The sequence below is a fragment of the Harpia harpyja genome, chromosome 5, assembly GCF_026419915.1.
Source record: "Harpia harpyja isolate bHarHar1 chromosome 5, bHarHar1 primary haplotype, whole genome shotgun sequence".
In the NCBI taxonomy this organism is placed as follows: Eukaryota; Metazoa; Chordata; class Aves; order Accipitriformes; family Accipitridae; genus Harpia; species Harpia harpyja.
In genome coordinates this window covers 4,489,005-4,512,373 of record NC_068944.1, presented here as the reverse complement: position 1 = coordinate 4,512,373, position 23,369 = coordinate 4,489,005, and the positions used below count along the sequence as shown (strand labels likewise).

The 23,369-nt window shown below is 47.2% G+C and overlaps 1 long non-coding RNA gene across 1 annotated transcript in view; it reads left to right on the top strand.

Annotated features, from left to right (window-relative positions):
- The window catches only part of LOC128142009 (uncharacterized), a 130,738-nt gene that overhangs the window by 71,656 nt on the left and 35,713 nt on the right, over positions 1–23,369 (top strand). The window contains exon 2 of the long non-coding RNA XR_008235245.1: positions 15,671–15,769. This is a non-coding gene — a long non-coding RNA (uncharacterized LOC128142009). The remainder of the gene's footprint in view (positions 1–15,670; positions 15,770–23,369) is intronic.

Here is a 23,369-nt window from a genome sequence, read left to right as displayed (position 1 = left end):
CAAAAGCACTTTGTGGGAAATTCTTCATCCCTTTTTATGGGACCCTAGTAAGAAGATCCTGGCCTGAGTCTATCATCAAGTTAATATATGAGAGATGTGATTTCACCTACAGAATTTGTGTGCCTGCAAGAAGTCGTTTTCCTAGGAGTACCAGAGGCAGTTCTAGGCAGCCATACCTTAAGGCCTGTGCTTTCTAAAGATAAAGAAAAAAGGCAGTTGGTGGCACGTTGTGCCTTAAAGCTTGTACTTCAAAGGACAGACAGAAACCTTTAGTGTCCTAAGTCTCTCAGGACTCATCCCTTTGTGTAATATCATGTGTTTGTTCTTGAAATACATTTTACTTTGTAGGTATAAATATATGTAAGTTTGTACACGTATATTTGCACCAAAGGAAGGTCTGTGGACTTCAGATAATGAAACTGTAAAGAGACCATAATACCTAGCATTCACATTATCACCACCTCAAAGTCAAAAATATGTTAAGGAAAACAAACCAAAAAAGCTGCAAATTTCTCTTAGTCTTAGCTCAAAAACTAGCTCTGGAGTTTTTCAGAGGCTTCTATTAATAAAAAGTTTATGTAGCTTTTTCTTCTTCTAGTAAGTTCTCATTTCTTAATGGTGTTATCTTAAGAGGTAACTCTTAGAGAGCCTCCACCACCCTCATCCTCTGGGAAAAGACATCACCGCAACCTGAACTTCCAGCCTCATATTGTTACCAACCGCTAGGCGTTGTGAAATGAGCCGAGTGCCTTTACGGAGCTCTTGAAGGGTGCGCAAATAGAAACGAAATAGCTGAGCGATTTCAGAGAAACAGCCCTGCTAAAGCGAACCCCTGCCCCAGTCTTGATACAGTCCTGCTGGCACGTGGGGCTGGAACAAGGGGAGCCTGGGCTGGGCAGGACCCCATCACCGCATGAGGTTGTTGCTGCTCTTCTGCGGCAAAAGCACTCCAGTCTCCCTTTCGCAGTAAGCGTAACGCACGGATTAGCCTTAACCTACCCAGCTTAGTATTTGCAGCAATCCAGCCGTTCAGACCTTGGCTGCCAGAGCTCCATGAGGAATTAGCTAGGTTGGGTGTGATGCTTGAGCTGGCTTGCTTGCCTGTGACCCATATAAACTGCAGTCTCAGCATTCCTGCAGCACACAAAGCTAGAAATCACTGTATCTGCTTCTAATGAATATAGGCTCTGTCCACAGTTGGCAGGTTTCTTCAGCTCGGCCGGTTAGACTAATAAAAGATACTATCTCTCTCTATGAGTTTTACCTTCCTTATATCTTGAGATTATCCCAGCTCTGCCACTTGGAGGTCGGACGGAGTAACTCTGTGAGATTAGGTAAAGCTGTGGTGATACCAGAAACAACAACTTGAGAATTATGCTCTTAAGCCAGTTCAAAGTTTAAGACCAGGGAGCGGGCAGTTGACGGGGCTTTGCAGTCCCCAAGCGTGCTCCGTTTTCATTTCGTGACACGACGCGCTGCCAGAGGTTTCCTACCAGTGAACTCCTTTGGCATCACGCCACGCGGTGTTTCTTCTTGGGGTGCGTGCTCTGCCCGGGCTTGGGCAGGGGCACTCGCTGCTTTTACAAAAACCTGCCTATTTTTGCTGGACTTTGAAGCAAGCCGGTCTTCTTAGAACGATACCAGCATGAGCTCTTGAAAGCAATTCTGTGGACTGAGTGGGATTTTGAAAGCTATTGTGTGCGTTCGTTGCATGGATTTTACCACTCTCCACTTCTTACTTCCTAAATCATAACAAATCGAGGATTGTGTTTCATACTCTTTACTGCCTCGGTCATATTTTCAAAAGCTATTTATTTTTAGTATAAACAAATGAAACAACCTGCCTTGCCTTTTCATATCTACAAACCCCCTTCCCCCCGCTCCCCATGTTTGCAAAACACTGCAGCAGCCTAACAAAATACAGTGTGTGGTGTTTCCTGCTGTGACCCGAAATACTCACTCACGCGCTCTAGCCCAGCCGTGACACTTTGCTGCTTTTGGCTATGAGCGGTGGATGCTTTATGGCAGTTAACTATTATATTCCACATACACACATTAGCCTATCCACATTCCCTGCCAAGGCAGTTTCCTCTTGCAAAACTTCCTTCATCATTTTCCCACATCTTTTCCATGGTTTTTTTTTTTGTTGTTTCCTCTTATCCAGCACCATTATCCGGTGTTTTGAAAAGCAAAAACAACCCATTGCTTGTAAACCTTTCTTTCTTTTTCTCTTCTGGTGCACCTCTGTTGGATTTAATATTTGTAAGTCCTCATTTCCTATGTTTTATTTGCCATATTTCATTTCTGAAATACCCATGGTTCATGTCTCTTCCAGATGCCATGTGCTATTTGTCTTATTTTTACATTGCAGTCTCGTTCAATACATCTTCCACTTCTGTCTTTGTCCACTTGATCTTTAGTAAGAGACAGTGGTTTGCAAGCATTACAGTAAAGATTCAGCTAAATGCCTGGTATTATCTGACTAAGAAATGGTTGGATTTCCAGGCATTGTCTTCCATTAGGCAGTATGTCTCAATATTCTGGTAAAAGTCTTTATAGTACAATACGTCATATAAATGGCGTGCTGCTTTTCCATTCCATGCTCGTATTTGTTGTCCATTAAAAAGAAACAAAAACAACAACACAAAAAACTCCAAAGGAAATCAAAACCAGCTCTCAGTGAGTTTAATGCAAGGGAGCAGTAGTCGAACCTCATACGGTGCAACAACTTGTAATGTCTGCTGTAGGATATGAAGTTTTTTGCAGGAGTGCTTTCCTTTGAATTGAGTTAGGCAAGAAAAAGGGATTTGGTGGCTGAAATCATTGGCCCTGTTATGGTGAGTTGCAGAGGTCTAAGCCATGTTCAGCATCCTCTGCATGGGGAAGGGTGCGGGAGGACTGTCCATACTGGACTGGGAGTTGCCAAAGTGGAGTGGCACGCTCTCTTGGGGTAGTCAGACATCAGGTTTCATTGGTGTCTCTCCAATCCTCTCCATTTCTTTACGTTCATTGATATAGTTCTTTGAGTTACCAGAACAAAACCCATGCCTCAAACTTTTTATATGTGTTACAAAGATGCTGGAGTATGCAGAGTCTATCAAGCATGCATAATAAGTAAGGGGAGGGGGAGAGAAGAAAAGGGAGGGATGTGTCATCACAAATTCAATCTAACTTTGTCCATTAATACAGACAATATTTTGAGAGGGTTGCAATAAGTGTGCAGATAGAAAAGTCAAATCGACTCATTAGAAAAACTTTGGAATATTTTGTAAAATATTTATGAGCTTGAGTTTGTAAGTTGTAGGAAAGTTAATTTCATACCAGCTTGCAATTGATTGCAGAGCAATGGTGTTACAAAGTCTGTAGATGTAAGTCAACAGGAATAATATGGACGTTGCACTTGCCAGAACTCTTTTACTAACGAATTGTGAGCAGAAAACAGATCGTTTTGTAACACACAAGCCCTCTGCAACTTTAGTTAAGCAGTAAAACCAGAGGTCAGCGAAAGGAATGACTGAGTCCCAGCTACCTTGCATCCTGCGTCATTTGCACTGGTGCTAAACCAGAATGAAAATGTCACAGTTTGGATTATCTGTCCACTTCTCAGGGCTGCAGCAGCTAACACAGGGTGTGATACACCGGCAGTTTCGACACCAGACATTCAGATTCATTACATGTTGCCTGTGAACTGTGCTTAATCTTGGAAATGGGATCCCTGATTCTGGATCCCTATTTCCAGAGAGGTGAGGTGCCCTGGGAAATAAAATTAGAGTTCCCTGTTCATCAGCTTTGTCCCATTCAGTTATGGGGACCAAGAGAAGGCAAAGTGAAGTGGTTCTCTTTTGGTTTATGCTGTATAGCCCAACCAGACGTGCAAGGAGATCGAAGCCCCGCCACTAGCAAAACCCTTGCTGGCCTTACTGGCAGAAGGGGCAGAAGAGAGGCACGCCGTGCAAGCGGCATCGCACCGACCTCAGCGAGACCTGGGGTCGCTGGAGAAATTTGCAGAACAAGGCTGAAAGTCAGCACATCCTCCCCCCCCACCGTACTGTGGGGCTTCTGGGGGGGGGTGACGGTGGCTATATGTACAGGCTGATACGCTAAGTTTTCTTGCCAGGTATCTAAGGTTTTTGTAAAACTTCAAGGCTTCTGGGTTTCCTTCCAAATTACCTTTCGCGTATCTCAGGGCACAATTTGCATTTATCGACAGGCTTTTCTTGGGAGAGCTGAGCAGAAACTGGAAGTGACTCACGAGGACAAGAGCAGTTTCTCCTTGCCAGAGCCCAGGTCACGGCCAAGGCAGCGGGAGACGCAAGGGGCCGCAGTCCGAGCGGTCCTGCCCGCTCCCGAGCGACCAGGCAGCCGGCCTCCGGCTCTGTCCCGGCGGCTCTTTCCTCCTTCATCACGCCGCGCTTCCACGGAAAAATAATTTCATACAAATTTTAGAGGGACATCCAGTTAATCAAAACACAGCAGGCTGCCAGCGCAGCCTGAGCAGAACGGTGCTATCACACACCATGGCACTTTCAATTCTGCTGCTTCATTCTCTTGACAGAGATATTAACAAAAAGAGGAAACGGGCTATTACCGTGACAAAGGCTTTGACAGCACAGGGAAAATGGCACGTTAACTCGTCATCGGGCAGGCTGAAGCTGGCTGGTAATAACTATGCTCCCAGCTCTGTACAACTCACGGCACTTGAAACCTTCCTCACCATTGCGTGGGTTTGTCTGCTGTGGAGCAGGGCACGTTTTTCCGTGCAGCGATACCCACCTGAGTACTTAGGCATCGCAGCCAAGAGCCCCGCTTTTAATAGCACAGGCTATTAAAAGATCATCTTCGGTCTGTTTTGTTTCAGATCTCAAACCCTCCAAGTTACATCCACTGTTGTACATATCAAGCAAGTGAAAAGTTACACTCTATTTAATGGACAGGGGAGTGCTTTTATTTTAACGGGGAGTCAGCTTGCACTGTACGTGTCGAAGCACTGTCATCTGCTTTTATTGCGAGCAGATGTCGGAGCGTGTTTGACTCGGAAAAACCCACGAGATTCGGAATTAGCTACATTAATAGAGGTCATTTGGTAAACTGGGTATATTTTAGTTATTTCAAGATCCAATTCAGATTGCGACAAATAAGGATCGGTTTTCCCTGGGGCTCTAAGCAAGCTCTGGAAGAATGGCCATTCCTCTGTTCATTTCTCCCTGTTTGAGACCCACTAACGATCGGTGTTTGGGAGGCCGCTGTGTTCGGGCTCTGCCATTTCCATGCCGTGGGTCGTGTGCTGTCGCAGTAGCACGCCATAGCTAGCCCTGACGTAGTGCGTTTAGCTAAAGGTGCCCTGGGCAGCACCTCTCCGCCCGTGATCCGTCTGTCGAACCTCTATCGTTAAACTAGCCAAAAGATGAGCAATTACAGCTTTGGATGGTACTCTGGCCGTTTTTTACTTATGGCTTTAATTGCTGTTGCTGTTCTCTGGAGTTTGATATCCAGAATAATTTTCCTGACCTCCTCTCTCCCAGTCTATTTAGGTCCTGAATCCCTTAAGCCAGGAACTGCCTTTCAGCCCATGGGCATAACCGGGCTCGCCGTGTTCTTCATCAGTGTGAATAGTAACACAGAGACCACTTTTATATGAAGGTGTAGCATCTTCTGTTGCATCAGGTGATGCGAATGGAAAAGGTAGACAAGCCTTGGGATGTTTATCTGGTTTGACAAAGCAACAGCAAGAAAACCCCAGAAGGTTTGTAAGTTCATGTTCATGGGAGGGTGTCCGGCTACCCCATCTTTTTAAGTGATTTTTCTGGAGAACAGAATAAATGTGAGCAACCGGTAAGTCTCTTTTTTATTCTTTTCCCTTAGTAATTGAAGTTGGTTTGATTAAGTCAATCCAAGCCCAGGCTGCTGGCCAGGCCCTCTTCCCCCCCACCTCGTATTCCTGCTTCCTCTGCTGTGCAGGCACTGGTGCAGAGACAGAAATCCTGAGACCTGCTTCAAGGAGCTGATCTCTCTCGAAACAAATCACCGGCCCCCAGCTGCTTGTTCCTGACCCCAGGCTAGCCCCGTGCTAATGCTAGCAGAAGTACTTCAGTGGCCATCCAGCGGACCCAGTTGGGAAACCGATCCAGCTGAAAAATAACCAGGAAAACATACTGCGTTTTTCTCCCAGCTGAACCGGTTTCCAAATCTGATGCGCCGAGCTGCTGCGAAAATACAGTGACAGGCAGAACGCGGCGCGGGGGCAAGAACGAGATCACTGGAGAAGAGGACAAAGTGAATGTGAAGGCATGCGGGTTGAGCTGCGTCCTTGGAGCTAGAAGCAGATCTAGGCCAGGGGAGAAAGTAGGGCATTGCGACAGCTCTGGCTCATCCCGGGACGAGAGGGGACTCTCCCGCAGCAGCTCTGCGAGCAGACGCAGATCTCGTTGGGAAACCCAATAATAGCTACGCGTTCGGACGCGAGGTCTTCTTAGCAGCTGTGGATACGAAGGGAGAGGCGGCGATCGCAATTAGGGTCTCTAAATAACATCTCCTTGTCTCCGCCTGGGACTCGCAGCTGTGGGCTGGGGGAATTAGATGTATTAGGACTCCTGCGAGGGAGGAGGCCGTGCCGTGGCTCCCGGCCGTGGCCGGCCAGCGGCTTTTTTGCTGGGGAGCTGCTGTTTCTTGCTGGGGCACGCAGCTTGTTGGTTTCGGTGTGTTTTCTTAGGCTGCGAAACAGGAGAGAGGGGGAAGATGGTCAGAGAAAGGGTTTGAAAATGTAAGGAAGGAATAGGAACGGCCTTTGCTACAGGTGGGAGCAAACGCTTCCACCTGGGGAGGAGTTTGTCTCTGGCCTTAAGGTCTGATGGGGTGCCACCTCCCCTCTGCCCCCAGTGCTCTGCCAGTGCTGGCTGCCAGTGTCGTCCTCTTAATATCACCCTACCCCAACCCGGCACAACATCCAACCCAATAATCAGGAAGCTCCAGCTCCATGTTTTGTAAAAAAAAAAAAAAAACCCCAAAATCAACAGAAAAGATAGAGCTAAGGCTTGGCTTTTAAAGTTTTTTTTTAATGTCACTCCCAAGAAGAAGAGGAAGTTTAACTCAGAGGTAGATAATGATTGTACAATTACATGAATAACAAAGCAGGAGCCCGTAAGATGTATTATAATGTGAGTGTTTATCTGGAAAGTATGTCAGGATCTTACAGGAAATCTGTCTATGACAGAGTATTTTCCCAGACTGGTAAAATTCAAGAGATAACTAATAGCGTTTTCTTTTTGTCTGGTGTTTACTTATACTATGAAAATAAAATATAGCACAGACACTATTGACCGTTCAGAAATATAGCTACAGCCATCAATATAGGAAGAAAGATGCATCGGAAACTTCTCCTTTCTTCAGTGTGAGCTTTGAGTGGCTGCAAAATATTTAACGATGTTGACACTCAGATGGTCACAGTGAAGCTTCAGCGTGAATGTCTTCTGGAGATGAATGAAGCTGTTTATGATTCAGAAATATTATTTCAGCATATGATGGGTGCTGTTTTCAGACACCACATCAATTACACCCTTTCTCACGATAAAGATTTTCCTCACAAGCAAAAGCATAAAGACTACAGAAACCATCAACCAAAAAAACCATCCTTATATTCCAAAAAAGAAATAACAGTGTCAAATGAAGGGGGAAAAAAAAAAAAGTTTACTGAGGAGTTTTATTTTACTCTGGGTGAAAGTTTTGGTTAGCTATAATAAATGCCCTGCTAGCAAGTATATTCTCTCTGCTTTCCTGCTGACACTGTCTCCCCTATTTTACTTCTCTGACCCTCAACCTAAAACTTTGTCTGTACGCTTTTGCCTTGTTCTGTAGCTTCTCCAGGTTGTTGCAGAAACCGTGTGTCTGCCTGTTTCTGGTTAGTAATCCTGTGCCGTCTGGAGCACGTTCACTGTTTATATTTTGCATTTCTTATTGTCCGTTTCTTTATAAAAAACAATTTACAAGTTAGTCATACAAAACATAAACTTATGTGAAGCTGTTGAAGGAAACTGCCCTGACAGCAGCCAGTATGCATCGTCCTGCCCCACTGACTCAGGGCTGCTCACCAGCGCAGGAGGGTGTGAGGTTCTGGGAAGAAAAGGTGACCTCCACCCCAGCAGCCACCGCCGGAGGGTTTCGAGATGCTCGTTCCAGGCCTGTGGAGGAAAGTTAGACTCCTAATGGCTATGAGACACTGTAAACGTGGCGCGAATATGGCCGCGTCGCAATGGGAAAGTATCTCTCCTTAGGATAGTTTGCCAAGGAGGAAAGCGGTGTACAGCGTTGCCGGAGCTGGCGTCCACAAGAAATGTCTCTTCGAGGTATGCCATGAAAACCTGAACTGAGCAGCTAGCCCGTCTGCATATCAGAGAATAAGCAATTAAGGTGCGTTTTGTTTTGATTTGTCTTTTTCTGGATATTCTGTTTGGGGTTGTTTTACGCAATCGGTGCATCTACAAGGGATTGTATGCTGATGGTCGATGAAGCTGTATTTACGTGATTACTGAAATTACGTATTCAACAGGAAGGCGACCTAACCAATTCATCATTGTTTAAATTTTAATTCAGTGAAAACGTAACCTCAGGAAAACACTGTTCGCATCTATAATTAATAGGTTGTTATGCAGTGTAGTCTACAATTTTATATACTTTCCTCAAACTCTGTGAAGAAGTGTTTCACGTGGTCTCTTTCTGAATTCACAACAGACGAAAATGGCCTGCTTGGTTTCGTACAAGGAGGTTCATTTGCAGGGAGATGCAGATCCAGTTTGCTGTTTGCTGTCTAATACAATTCAGGCAGAGCGGCGCAGCGCTCCCTTTTTCTCCTGACAGTGATTCTCCCTCCAAAATGAGGTTCTGGCAGTCTGCTTTCGTACAAAGTAGACACAAATGTAATTATGCTGCTATGACAACTTAGTCTTATAACACTCACAGTCCTCTTTCTTCTCATCTCTGTAGTGCTGCTATGGGTAGAAACCGATTCTGTTTTTTCTTTGTCCAGTATAAATAGGAATGCACGTCAATGAATTCTAAGTTGTACTGGTATAAGGTCACAGTCAACCCTGGTATATTAAACAGTTCTCTCAAAAACAAGGGACTGAAAAGAAGGAAAAAACGTAAGGTGCTCAGTCCCCCAGCCCTCACTTACTGCGAGCTGTGTTAACCACCCCTATCCACCCATCTGCATGGGGAAGGAAACCTTCTCTGTTTGAATCTCCACGCTCACGTAGGAAGAGAGCAGCCGTGGCCACATCTCTCCCCTCCTCGCCATTACGTCAGGAATAAGCCGCGTCATTTCTTCAGAGCCCCTCCGCGCAGCGTTTAGTCCTTGCCAAGGGGTCCCGCGCCCGCTCTCGCCCAGGCTGCTCCTGGGGCTGGGGTGGCTCGAGGCACGAGAGCGAGTTATTGCCGTGCCCGTGTTGAAGGAAAACAAAACCCGAACGAACTTTTCTGGCCGCCGCACGCTGCTTCTGAAGGAAGGCAGACCGAGGGGCTGGCTTCATACGGGACGAGCCGGTGAGGGGAATCTGGCTGGAAGGACTGTGCTGGTCACCCAGCTTGCTGGAGGGGTTAGCTGCTCCGGTGGGAGAACATGACGGGAAACGTTCGATAGCTGAGGAGTGTTTTATGCAGAATGGGAACCAGCTTTCTGTTGCCTACTGCCTGTGCCTAGTCCTTGGATGGGGTCTGAGCCTGCTGTCTCCTGCTATAAAAGCAGAACCCCTGTTGCAACAGGTTTAACTTCCCCTTGGATCTTCTCGTCCAGCCTTTGAGGCAGGCAGTAGAAAGTGACTTTCGAGGGGCACTTCAAAATTCGGAACCTGGTGCAGGCATGCTAACAGAGAACGCCTAGGGCCAGCCTTGCGGGAACATGCGGTTTTGTCATCAAGACGTCTCTGTTAATTGCTACCAAAGCCAGAGGTTTTCCGTGTGTTTACCTTTGATGAGTTATGTTCAGCAAAAAATTGTAAGCGTAGCCAACATAACTTAATTCGCAGTGACACCCAGGGAGCTGTGGAGAGGTGCCAGAGGTGTGATAGAGAGCATTTTAGTTTCACGTGGCTTCCTGAAGCTCCCCAGAGCACACTGAAAAGAGTCCTGCCATTTTTTTAAATTTTTTTTTTAGGCAAAAAATATTCCCTTTCCAGCTGTGAAAGCAACTGCATAGGCCAGAACAGAAGGTGTTTGCGGTAAAACGACACACAGGCTTAGCCAGACTATTTTGATCTTTTTTTTTTTTTTTCCTTCCTGAATTCTCCAGGGAGGAGAGGAGCCGGCATCAGATGGCAGGGGAAAGACCCAGGGCTCCTACTGTCCTACTGGACTTCTTCTGACACCCTCCCCTACCCCGAGGGCTTGATTCTGGGTGATGCTGGGTGCTGCAGCCCCTGTGCCTCCTTTCCCTGGCTTCACCCTTCGGCAAGGTCTGTCGGCGTGAGCATCACCGACAGCCAAGGGTGGCCCGGAGCCCTGTGAGTCTGGTAACACCGGACACGAAAAAGCCGCTTTCAAAATGGCATCTGGCAACCCCTTCTGTTCCCCTCTGCCCCTGCCTCAGAAACAGAGAACAGACACCGCTGCGGGTGTTTTCCCTGCGTCGCTTTGACGTCTTTGAAGCGGCAGCCTCAGAGAGGGGTCTTTTCTGTGAAGAAACACCTCCTTTTCCGCTTGCTCCTTGACATCTCCGTGGATGAACTCAGAAGTTTACTTTAATCAAGTAATGCAGATTTCAGGTACAGGCTGGTCACCCTGGAGCTCACTACGGCGTATGAGAGATTTCTTGTCTGAAACAGAGACCTAAACCCGGCGCTGACTTCCCAAACGCTGTTTCAGTCTCAAGCCCCACGTTCGCTTGCGCTCGTGTTTCTGGCCAGCCGTGATGCCGCCTGCTGAGCACCTCCCGGCCGAGACCTCACGTTTTCTCTGGTGGGGGGCTCTGCCGCCGTCTTGCTGGGTAGACTTCTTGTGTCCTGCAGACGAAGAGTTTGTCTGAGACTCTCACGAAAGCCGAGGCAGATCCCTGGCAAAGTAATGGGATCTGGGGGATCCCCGTGGTGGGACTTGTCTGTAGCTGAGTGAGATGAAACTGGAAGGGGAACTTGCTGTGTTTCCATTGACCTACTGGTAAGACGGTTGCCAGCTGCGGCCTTCCTGCCGTAGAGGTTCCTGAGGGACTTTTCCTGGGGGAAAGTCTTAATGCATCTCCATGTGCGTGGCAGCTGTTCTCCTCTAGGCAATCGGAGTGTTCCTGAGCTAATTTTCTATCGTGTCCACATTCCACCCAACCCCTCTCCCCTCTGGCACATACTGCTCCCGACACATCCCCATTCCCAAAGGACGGCCTGCCGAACACCAGCCCGCTTTACCGCTCATCCAGTTTGTCCTCAGCTCTGAAGGGTGCTTGTCCTGTTGCGCACTAGGTCTCCCAACTCGGGATCCGTGTTCTCCTCCGGTTCTTTCCTCAGAAGTCAAAACCCCGCTCCTGCTTCTGTCTGATCTCCGAATACCTGAGCATGTTCATTACTAAAAGTAAGCCACGTTCGCAAGAAAAAAAGGCGTATAAAAGCTTTATGTTCTCACGGTCTTGATTCTTCCGCAGTAAACTGTCTCGTACCATCAATCATATCCCTGCAGAGAGTGCAAAGCAATGCCCAGTGCTGTCTCTTGTGTTTGCTTTGTGAAGATGTTAATGACTGTGGGACCAAAATGAAGTGGGTCTTCCCTGAGGAGATAATACCAGTTTGTTCTGAGAGGCAGGTCATAACAGATGGGATGTATGCGCACTTACTTTCTTTTGTGTGCTTCTCCTTTCTTCTTTCCTGTTTTCTTACAGAAGCGAAGTTAAGAGTCACTCACGCCAATTGATTGTTGTCGGCAAGACAAATATTCTCTGTTTTGAGGGTTTCGTAAGAGAAGAAATGGGAATCGCACTCTTCCCTTCCTCTCTGTAGCTCACATCACAGCCTCTCAAGAAGTGGTGGCTGTCTCCCAGGTGACGCTTATACTTAATCTTAACAATAGCAATTTGTGATCGATAAATTAGAAGTCGAGTGATTCGGCACCATAAAAAAAGCTTGGAGCTCATTGGGATCCTTGTTTCCTTTCCTTTGTTGGCTTATATAGTAGTTGGACAAACAACGTTTCCTGGTTCTGATTCTGTATTAGATTCCGTGGCTCTGTATTTCACAGCTACCATAAAAGCAGGTACAGCAGTGATGGGAGCCGTGTAAGTACCTAGATAGATGATAAAAATATTGTCGCTGAGGCCTTCAGGGAGTGCTTTGTGAGAGAACACACTTAATCTAAAGGATAAGGGATTGTTAACTTTTATTATATAGCATATGCAATACTAGAATTTATTAGTCTATTGTTCAATACGGTAACTGATGTGCTGTTGAAGTGGGGTTTTTTAAAATCTGTGAGATAAAAGAAGTTCCCAAGCTTCCTGCCTCACTTTTCCTGTTTGCAATATGTGAATGCTGGTGATACTAAGTGAAAGTGCAGTAAATTAAACACCAGCGTACATACGTAGCACACGGGTGGAGCATGATTCACATGTGTCCTTGAAAGGGTTTGGTTTTTCCCTGGGTCAATAAAGGATTGATTTCTGGTTTAGCTACAGCAACATAACTGCGTACAGCGGACACCATTTACAACACTCGATGCTTGCTGCATTTGAGAGCGTGCAGGAGAGCTGGTCAGGGTTATAGGCACTGTGGCACTCTTCAAGCTGTCTGTAACAAATAGTTAATAAAACACTGTTGTGTGGGTGTCCAGAGCTGTCCCCAACAAAATAACCCGCATGAAGGATTAACACAATCTTTTTTTGGGTTTACACCGGCCCTCAGGCAGGCTAGACCTCGTGCACTGCCAGGTGTTGTCGCTGCCGCGGGGAGCTCGCTGCTGCGTGTACAGTGCAATGATGAGGGGCAACAAATAGAAAAAAAAAGATAAAGAAAAGAAGCATAAAGGAAAGAAGGTGGTGCTACCACAAAGACGATTCAGCAATGCAGTCTCAGAGAGCTGTGCATTCCTTATTTGCCATATATAATAGTAATTAGTAGAAAGTATTGCCAACCTTTTTTTTTCGTGTATGTCATCCAGCACATTTTTGTATTTTTGCATTTACATTCCGTTTCTTTTTCAAACTGAGTACGAATTGGCAGGTTTAGCCCATAGCTGCTTTCAGCACGCTGGGAGGGGAGAGTGCCATTTCTTTACCTTTCTGCCATTTGAGGGAAAAGCAGTCATTCTTTATGCAAAATCTACATCAGTGGCAGTTTTTAAAGACTTCCTTGCTTGCTGTTTGAATTTAGTTTTAAAAATTTTGAAGTGCCAGCTTTTTCTGCATAAAAGCTGCTTATCCCTCAATTGCAAGAACTTCAAACAGTTTGCTGACAGCATCTAGACAGCCCCAACTGAAATAACGTGAGATGGTTACAGCTTCTCTTGGCAAGCGGGGAAGATTAAGAGCAAAATCCTACGGTGACGAAGATCGTTACGCTGAAGTCTCTCTCCGCTGTCGATCTCCACACATCTTCAGGCACGATCGCCACTTTCCACGTTTCCCTGCCTTGCGGTAAGCGTACGTTGCCGCTGTGCAGATCCATCTGCAGGAGCAGCCTGTCCCTCTGTGCTCTCTTGACGTTGGGCCTCGGCTCTGCCAAGAGCCAGCGTGTGCTCCGCAGTGGTGCTTGCACGTGGCTGGTGGGTGTCTCACGCTGCTTCACGCTAGATTGCAAAGCCAAAGCGGCTACTTCACCCGTTTCAGTGTCTGACATCGATTCATCCCTCCTCCATGCCTCCAGAGTAGTAGAGGAGCACAGTGCATTTATGCTTTGTTAGGTCTGCACGACAGGCAGTGAGATGCATTTCAATTATTTTCACCTGGATACGTGCAGCATAGAGGGACAGTGGATCGATTTTTCTGTTTATTTTCCCATCTCTGAATGAATAAATATTTTTCTCTCAGCAGCTGCAGGCTCACCGATATTTGTTCTTTCAGTTGACTCTTCCCTCCAGCTTCCACTTACCTGTTGCACACCTTGGAGATCTACCTTTACACGGCACTCAGAGACGTAAAATTAAGATATACGTTGATACCAGCCCCCTGTTTGCTGGGGTCTGAAAGGAGAAAGCTACTACAGGAATAGGGGCCCCCAGCAGTGAGGAAGCTGACCCCTGTGACCGCAGCATGTACAAAATGCCCGAGTGCCTTTGGGAATATGAACCTGGTGTCTGTTTGAATGGTCTGCTGCAATACCAGTACCAGGGTCTACGGCATCTCTGCCTGTCCATCCGTGCCCAGTTTTTACTGGAATAAGCAGAGGCTACACAGGTCAGTGGATCTGGGCAAGGAATTTTTCACCGAGGGCTTTTGGAGGCAGCTTTTGGATGCAGAGCTCCACATATTAGAAGAGAACAGGGCCTGAACTGACGTAACACAATTTCAAGCCGCAGGTGCCGTGATCCTTCTGCGTCTTACCGTCCTTTTGGCGGCTCAACTCCACATGCACGCACAGGCAGTGGGTATCAAACAAACATTGCGGGCTCCTGGCGAGCTGTCCCCTTTTCAACATAGTGCAAGCACTGTATGTCTAAGGAAATAGAAACTCCTTTCCAGTAACTGTTTCAGTCTAAAAATGCTGTTCGTACAGATCCCCATTTTAGGAACCGTATTTTCACCTGGCTCGCAGGGAGGGCTGCTTTACCACTGCAGGTGGAATCAAGACAGGCAGCTTCACAAACATCACGAAATTTTACTTAGCAGGCAGACCAAGGCTATCACTGAACACAGAAAATATTTTTCTGAAAGGAGTAAAAACATATCTTCTGGTTTTTGTGCTCAAGATGATAGTCTAGGCTGAGACTAGCTGATGACTCCTGCAGCCTTGCTGCAAGCTGTTGCTTTAAACCTGGAGAAAACGAGCACCTGCAGCCTTTTGGGGCTTATTTGTAACAGCTGCTGTTTACTGGGGCTCTTGCTCTTCCAACTTGCAAGTGTTCCTTTCCTTTTTTCCCCCCTGAGGTTACTTTGAACTCCTTTCTTCCTCTCTTTTCATGCCCTCTGCAATTTAAAAGAACTGGTCATGAGAAAAGTTGGGTGGAAGACTCCAGCAACTTTCTTCCCAGCACCTCTTTGTGTGGCAGCATCCTGGGAAACCTTTGTGAAGCCCTTTAGCCCTGTCGGGAGGTAAAGATTCGTAAAGCACCAAATCCTACCGTGCTCCTCTGCCTTATCTTCCTCCGCCCTACGCCTGCCACGGGGCCATCGGTACGAAGGTTGGCCCACGAGCAAAACCTCCTTCCCCTTCCCAGCTCTCTGCCGGCAGCCCCACGTGCAGACATCCCCAGGCACGGCCGTGCCAGTGCCACCGCAGGGGAAATCTCTGCGCTGGCAGAAGATGCTTCAGCAGCGGCTTTCCTTGCCAAGCCCCTAAGCGTGCCAGTCACCGGTGGAAGCGAGGTTTTGATTTGCTTTTTCCTCTCTTTCTGCCAACTCAACGTACGAGATGGTGGTACTTTTTGTGATATTTTCGTAGTTAACAAACATTATGTGCGTGCTGTGAGAAAAATCCTACACTGCCGTGAGATAGTGTGTAAAGTATGCCTGCCTTTACAGTACCTTTTAAATGATTTTTCTTTTTTTAAGAAGCCTGTGGGGCTGGAGCATAACAGAGGAAGACGGGACGAGCTGAGAAAAAACAACAGAGAGGAAAATCTTGGAGTTTCTGGCCATCAGAGCAAAAAGGTAGGAGTGCATCTGTGCGGTTGTTAATCTTCCACCCGCTTGCGCTGGTTGTAAGGTAGCTGTCGGCTCAGTTTTTGCCGCTGCCTGTATACTGTCGTTGGACCCTCACTTTCTAAAGGTGGAAAGGGACATCAGGGAGATGGGAGCTAGATTAAGGCAGACTTTAGCAGGCTTGTATTGCAAATGGCTTGGCTCCAGGGTTGTACCGCTCCGCGTATGAGTTGGCCCTCACAGCCCCTTTCCCCCAGCCCAAAGTGTCACTGCCTCTTTGAGACCAGCCCAATTTCACCACCGCCTCACATACAAACACATGAAAAAGAGCGAACCCTGGGTTTATTTGCTGAAGCAGCTACCTGCTTAGTGTTTAAAACTGTGGTTTCATTTCCATAACATTATATGGCAGCATCATAACCTTTAACAGCCCATGAATCAAAAGTTGTCAGCTTTTCCCCTTTTGCCATGAACCTTGTGATTCCTGCCGCGTGCTTTAGTTTCTCGTGGTTAGCTGAAGCTGGCTTGCAAATTTTTCCGGTTTAGAAAAGTCCATCGTTTCCTGCGCTCTTTATCAACAGAGGAATGCCAGCCAAGGCAGGCAGCCTTTCCGCGCAGCTCCTCGCTCGTACGCACCGAGGGTGCTCTCGGTAAACGGGGTCACTGCCTCTCCCTGCCTTGCAGCAGACCGCAGCGAGGCTCCGCTTTTTGCCTTTCTCCTGGCGGGAGCGGGGATTGGGAGACTAGAGGGGAAAACTGGCCGGAAAATGTCAAAACCCAAACCGCTGAAGAGAACCCCACAACTGTTTCACCGGTCGTTGAAAAAAAGCCTTATATGCTTATGTGGAAATTTTCCTATTATTGTTATTATTTCAGCTTGTAGTTGGCCATGGGAACGTTTCCAAAGAAACCAGTAGTCTGGGAAATCTTTTGTTTTCCAGAAAGGCTGTTACTCAAAAGCAATTAACATAAAAACATTAAAACGGTCTAACTTCAGAGGCAGAAGAACGGAGGAAGGAAACGGGAGAGCGTGTGTGTGTGCACGCAGGAGGGAATACTGGGGTCTGGGGTATCGTAAGAGGCAGAAGGGGGAGAGCAGGGGGCTCGGGTGGGCGCGCGGACGGGCGCGATTGCCGAGGAGGGTCGGGATGGGGAGACCACGTCCGTGGGGAATGCAGGAGCAGGGAGGACGACTGGGGAATGCTGTCACCTTGGAGGGTAGGACGAGCCAAGGAGAGGCGGTGGGTCCAGGGCAGTGGGAGTCCCAGGAGCGAGGGTGGAGATGCCCAAGTGTCTCTCCGTTCTTCAGGCTGGGGACGAAATTTGCGTTCTGTGCTTTGGCAGCTCTGAGTGCCCGTCGTGATGAGGTGCGGCTGTGGTTTCGAGACCAGGCTCGTGCTCTGGGAGCCCGGGGCAATGCTCTCGAATCGTCTCGCTTCCCACCGTCAGCGCTGGGCGAGGGCACCGGCAGCTGCTACGGCGTTGGCGGTTTTATTTTACATAGGTACGGTGCAAGTTTTCCCCGCCGTTTCTCCAGTGGGTTTTGAACCAGCTGGCTGATTTCAGTCTCGCTAGAGAGGGCAGAGGGTCGCTAGATATTAAGGTACTGCCTAGTTGTGTGGAAATGGAGGTCGACCAGAGGGAGTTTCCAGCCGCCCCGAGGCAGATCTCTCTGCCTTTCTCGAAAGAGCACAGCTGCTTTAAAGTCTGAACTGCACCGTATGCAGCCTAAAGTAAGGCACTTTGTTTTGCAAGGGGGGTGCAACAGCTATAAATTTACAGATTATCTCTTTAGGCCTCTCGACCTTTCTATCTGTCTTTCCTCCCTGATTTTTCTCTTACCCTGCTCGCGTCCACACGCATCGCCCTCAGCCAGCCAGAAATGTGGAAGAGAGCTCGGTCCTCCTCGGTGGGGGGGGACCTGGGGACTTGGGAGGCAGCCAGAGGTAATGTTGCAGGCAGGAGACCCATGGAAAGGAGAAGTGGCAGTGAATACTGTGACGGCTGAGATCACCGGGGACGGGAGAGATGAACTGGAGTCACTGGGGTGGCAGGGAGGGACGCAGAAGTTGACTAAGTATCCCAAACCAGCCAGGATTCCCAAGATCAGCGACACTTGGAAGAACCTACCCGTGTCCCAGAAGCTTGTTTGAAACAGAACTCCACAAAGACCTTTGCTTAAATAAAAGCCTGAAACGCGAAAGCTTGTTCTAAACTAGACAGTGGTCTCGCGCTCCGAAAAAGCCGAGAAACGGAGCAAGAAGCATTGCATAAAAAGACAAAAGGTGTGTGAACAGCAGGGCCGGCAGAGCTGAAAGCAGCTCCAAAAAGGTTCGGGGGAGCACAGCGTGCCAGTGGCGTGGGAGGGGGGGTCTGGGACTGTTCTGCTGCTGCTGCAGAAGGAGGCTTTGCAGGTTTTTGGGGCAGTGTTTCTGTGCTGGTGTTCTCCTGCAAGCCTTCCCTTCCGTTCAAAGTGCAGCGTAAACTTTTAATAGATCATCAGTAGCTGGTACCACAGGGTCCCCCCCACTTCCATCCTTCTGTCTTTTTTCAAGATCAAATTTTAATTGAAACAAGATGTGGCAGACAGGATGGGTTTCTACAAATAGGTTCTAAAATGTCATCTTAAGAGGAATGTACGTGACCCGGTTCAAACACCAATATGAAGGAAAAAAGTGTTAAACACATAGCCCCATTAGACACAGGAAGGTCTCCTTGTAAATTGTTTTATTCTTTGGCAGATATTTATTTGGGCTGGTTCCAGTAAATGATAACATATTTTCTGCTTTGGTGCCCAGTAAACATATTTTGCTAATAGTTTCCATTCATATTACACTTCGTATTGTCATTGAATTTGTTGCACAGATAATGTGCAGTCTTACTAGTTTCTTCTTTCACAACTTTTAAAGAGTTTAATTTATGTAATCTATTACCCGATATGCAGAAGCGATTTTGTTTGGGTTTTTAACCAAATCCTTATTTAAAATGTGTAATTTTTCATGATACAATATTCTAGGATGTCCATATGATTTATCTGAGAAACAATTTAGAACATTGCAGAGGTTGTGATGGAGGGTTTGAAACCCACGTAGGTTATTTAAACTTCCAGTTGCGTTTCTGTAACACAGTATTTAAGTCATCTGAGCCCCCCCCAGCAGAAGATTACCTGTATAAGTAGCAGAGGCAGCCAGGATTCAGCTTTTGTTATTCAATCTCTTTTCAACATATGAAGTTCTCTCAAACAGCTGGTTACGTAAGTCGAGGTTTGGCGAGGTTATGTTTTTCAGTACTTGACTCTGCGCTGCGTATTTTCTCATTTGTTTTTCATTTGCCTCGCTTTCTGAGGGGTTGCATGTATCATCCTTATTGCTGAAGTGCTGCAGCAGCACGTACGTTTTGAGGGAAATATACATTAGAAGTGTAAATGTGTTTTCACTATAAAAAATATAAAGCTAAGAGTGGCTAAAATAAGAGCCCAATATACATTTCTTAAGCATGCTTATGCAAGTTTAAAGAAATGAAACATAGACTTTTAAACATTATCTGTACTCACTGAGCTTGACACAGTATTACTGTAGATAGTCAGCACTCAGAGCCAACTACCATTTAAAGACCAGTAACAACAGTACTGTGTTTCTAGGGGTTATATTAAAATGAACCGCTCCTTATCTGTTCCGTGAAGTTAACGAAAACTTTACCCAATATAGCAGTGCTCGCTGTTTATGTACATGCTGCAGAACTTTTCAAGTATTTTGAAACCTGTGTTATATCTCTGTGAAAGCCAAATGGTTATATTACATCAAGGTTAAGAAACAACGCATTCACCAGTCATAAATGCAGAGGGCAGGCCTTAACATTCAAAAGACAGGTGCTTTTTTTTCTTCTTTTTTTCTTTTCTTTTTTTTTTTTTTAAGTTGACTGGTGGATTTGGACATAACACTTATACTAATGGAAGCTGTGCGTTTAAATATCCTAGGCAGTCTCTAGCATGAGAAGTCACAGAGCTTATATTACAAAATGAAATATAAAGTTGCCTCAAGCCACAGGCAGCAAGCAGTTTGTTTTGATAAGGTTTTGGGGGCGGGCTGACAGTTTAGTTCATTGACATTGCTATTGCTTGAATCTGGGCATTAATCTTGCTATCTAGTGGATACAGCTTAAAACGTGGTTTAAAACTTGTTAGCCTGAGTACCAGGGTGTACAAAAGCAGCATAAGGGGTTGTGGCCGTAGAGGAGAAAAAGAGAGGTTCTCTGCCTAAAAGCACATGGTATGTCTCCTCTCCCTCGAGCATTAAACACACGTTCTTCAGTAGCAAAACACCGAGGACAGAAACCTCAGGAGAAAACAGCGTGCCTGGCACAGGTCCCCTGTTTGGCTTTCTCACCAGTTTGGAGACTTCTCCCTGGGCACAACATCAGAGGCCCTCGATCGCTTCCATCTCGTCGTGGCTCTTTCTGGTGGCAAAAAGTGGGTGATGGAGGAGGACTTCTAGGGAGGTGAGGCCTGAAGTTCCCAGGAACCTAGAAGATCCACAGGCTCCTGGACCCTCTTGTGCCCTTTACACACTGGAGCGCTGTACTGAACCGCGACATAAAGCAGACGTGACCCATTCGTAGAACCAGTACGTATGTGAAATAATACGAGGTACGTGCCGTATGAAAGTAAGCATCTCTGTGAACCTTCAAGTTGGCATTTAGATTTGAAAGCGGTAAACTGAGCCAAACCGAGACCTGTCCGCACCTTTTGCAATAAAAAACTCAAAGCATACGTGCGCAAGGCAGGGCTTGGAGTAGACGTGCTGAGTAAAACACCATCTAGACAGGTATATGTGCAAGTGGAGAAAGAACGCGGGTATTTTAAAGTCTGAACTGCACATGTACAGCCTAATAGTAGGTACTTTCTTTTGGAAGAGGGAAAATATGGCTGAATTTTCTAAATTTGCCTCTCTCCCTATATCCCCTTTCAATGCCGCCTTGATTTTTTCCAGATAGTCCTGGCCTCTGTAAGAATCTGGTTAGGGAATAGAAACCGTATTGTTTAACGTGGGTGACCAGTCACACAGCATATTTGAATCCTGAACAAAAATGCTTGGAGATAGTGGTACCGTTCAGCAACCCATAGGCAAAAATTGCTTTTCTTGAACCTCTTCACTACGTGGTTATAAGAAAAGACTGTAAAAAAATGTTATCCATTTGTGCTCAGAAGAAGTATCAAGTACAACAAATTACTCTTACTGAATACTTCAGTAACTGTACTTGGCAGTGAATTTGCTTTAACTCCAAAAGAGCACTGCAGATGAAATCTTTAGCAGAGATGCGAACCAATTGTGCAATACTGGGCTTTCCGTTCCTCACGCCGTAGTCCTGCTCCCAGTCCCAGATTCACTATGCTAACCAAGAAATATATTCTATTGAGGCAGCAGAAAATTTAAGCAGCTCCTAACTGCAGAAGCCAGCATAGCAGCTGAGCTATTTGGGATGAAAGCACCACGAGACAACTGCGGTTCCAGCAGGATTTGGCTCAGGGATCGTGTGGGAAGCCTTTCCACCGCCAGACCAGTGATGAAAAAGAGAGGGGGTGAGGAGGACACGAGCTCCAAGTTGTGAATCACCACTCGTGTTGGCCAAGGAGTCCGCAGACGGAAAGGGGAGGGAAGCGACCGCTGAAGCTGAGCTCTGCACCCTCACCTCCCCTGCTCCCTGCTAGGAAGAACTGCGTTTTTTTGTTGCCCTCTCTGAGGTACGCCTTCTCATACGGCGTTCGCCATCGTTAATTGGAGCATCTCCCTCCTGCATCCTAATCAAACGGTGCTGTCACGGCAGAGTCAGTGTTAAGAGCGACGTGCTGGCCAAGTCGGCCAGTGGATTGCTTGCCTCGGGCCTGGCGGGTAGAGGTCTACATCTAATTTTATTCAGGATAAAACGATTAACGGTAATGAAGCGTGTGTAGGCTGTCCAGAAAAGGAGCCCCTATCATTGAGAGAGAGCTTGACTCTTGGTCTTTCTTTTTCCTTCAAGTATATTTAAAATATTGACCCTTTCCCCCACTGGAGCAAAACACCCCCAGGTAAAAGACGGCAGCAAACACATTAAAATGGCTGTTACAGCAAAAATCAACAAGAGGTGAAAAAAACAGCGGAGGAAGAGGAGTTTAAAAATCAAAACTGCGCACAACCCGAGGTGTCCCTTATCCTAGCGAGTGCATCTTTTGGCCAGCTACTTCGGAAGCGACTTCCTACAGCAGAGGACAGGTACCCGTCCAGCTCTGCACCAAACCCAAAGGTCCCGCAACTGGAGTTGGCCGGGAGTGGGATTTTGGCCAAGCCTGCGGTGGAAACGCATGTCAGCCGCAAAGCGGCTTCCAAGTCTGGGTCGTAATTTTTCCCCAAATAGGGTACAGAAGTGAGATTTTCGCAACTCTCCCCGTTGTCGGGGCCTGGGCTGATTTATCAAGAAATGCCACGGTGCTGCGCAGGTACTCACGGAGTGAACTTTAATATAATTGAATTCCAGCCAGGGGCCTGCTTTTCATCCCGTTTCCTGGTCCCTAGGGAAAGAACGAGGGGAAAGCAGGACCCTTTGCAGCAGGCTTGACCCCTGTGTCGCAAAAGATGGAGCCACCTGTGTCCGTGTCCCCGTGCCCTCGTCCAAATCAAACAGCTCGTTTCCTGGAGTCCCGGCCGGAGGGGAATGTCGCGGTGCGTCACGGCTTGGAGCGGAAAGCGGAGAACGCCGTGGAGAGCGCACGCTGCGACCGGCTCGGATGTAGGCATTGCTCCTAATGGCAGCAGATGGCTCGTTCCTTGACTTGATGGGAGGAGAGAGAGGCATGGAAGCGTGGGGGGGGGGGGACACACACGACAACACAGGTTGGTTTTTTTTTTTTTCCCGGAAACCTATGCGTCTGGCAGATATCAAGCCCAGCATCTGTGCGCCCTGGGAAGATGTGTTACACCGCTGATTCGGCCCCTGGGCTCCCCAGCTGCTTGGCTTGGGGTGAGTTTGGCGGAAAGTTCTGCGTGAGCCTGTTGCAAAAGTTAAAAAGTTATTTTCTCAGCTCTTCCCCCTTCCCCACCCCCCTGCCGAGGCACCAAACCTCTGGTTCCTTTCTCAGAAACTAACTAAAGCTTTGCGCCACTAAAACTTGGCCTCCACGGGGAAAAAAGGTACAAAAATATAACGGTTGATATAATAAAATGCATTTTCTCTATAGAAATATGTTGCGGATTGGATGACAGTCACCCTTTTTTCCTTTTTCTATATTTCTCCTTCTTAGCAGCGCGCACACATTTCCTCTGGGGGGGGGTTCCATCACTCGCAGTTTTAGGCAACCTCCGTCACGCAGCACTGGGCTGGGACAGCCGGCAGCAGATGAGCTCTCTGGGACAGGAGCTGGCCTTTGTATTCCCCCTGTATGGAGAGGAAGAGGGACGACGTGCCTTTCTACTTTAAATCAGCATATGGGTGGTGATAGATAGTGATAAGGCACGCAGAAGAAGCGTGTAAGCCTTTTCATCCAAGATCACCGCTATGGCGTGTGCGAAATACTGGCTTTAAGGAGCTACGCTGGCTCTGGGTGCGAGGGAGAAGGTTTTGCAGTACTTCTGCC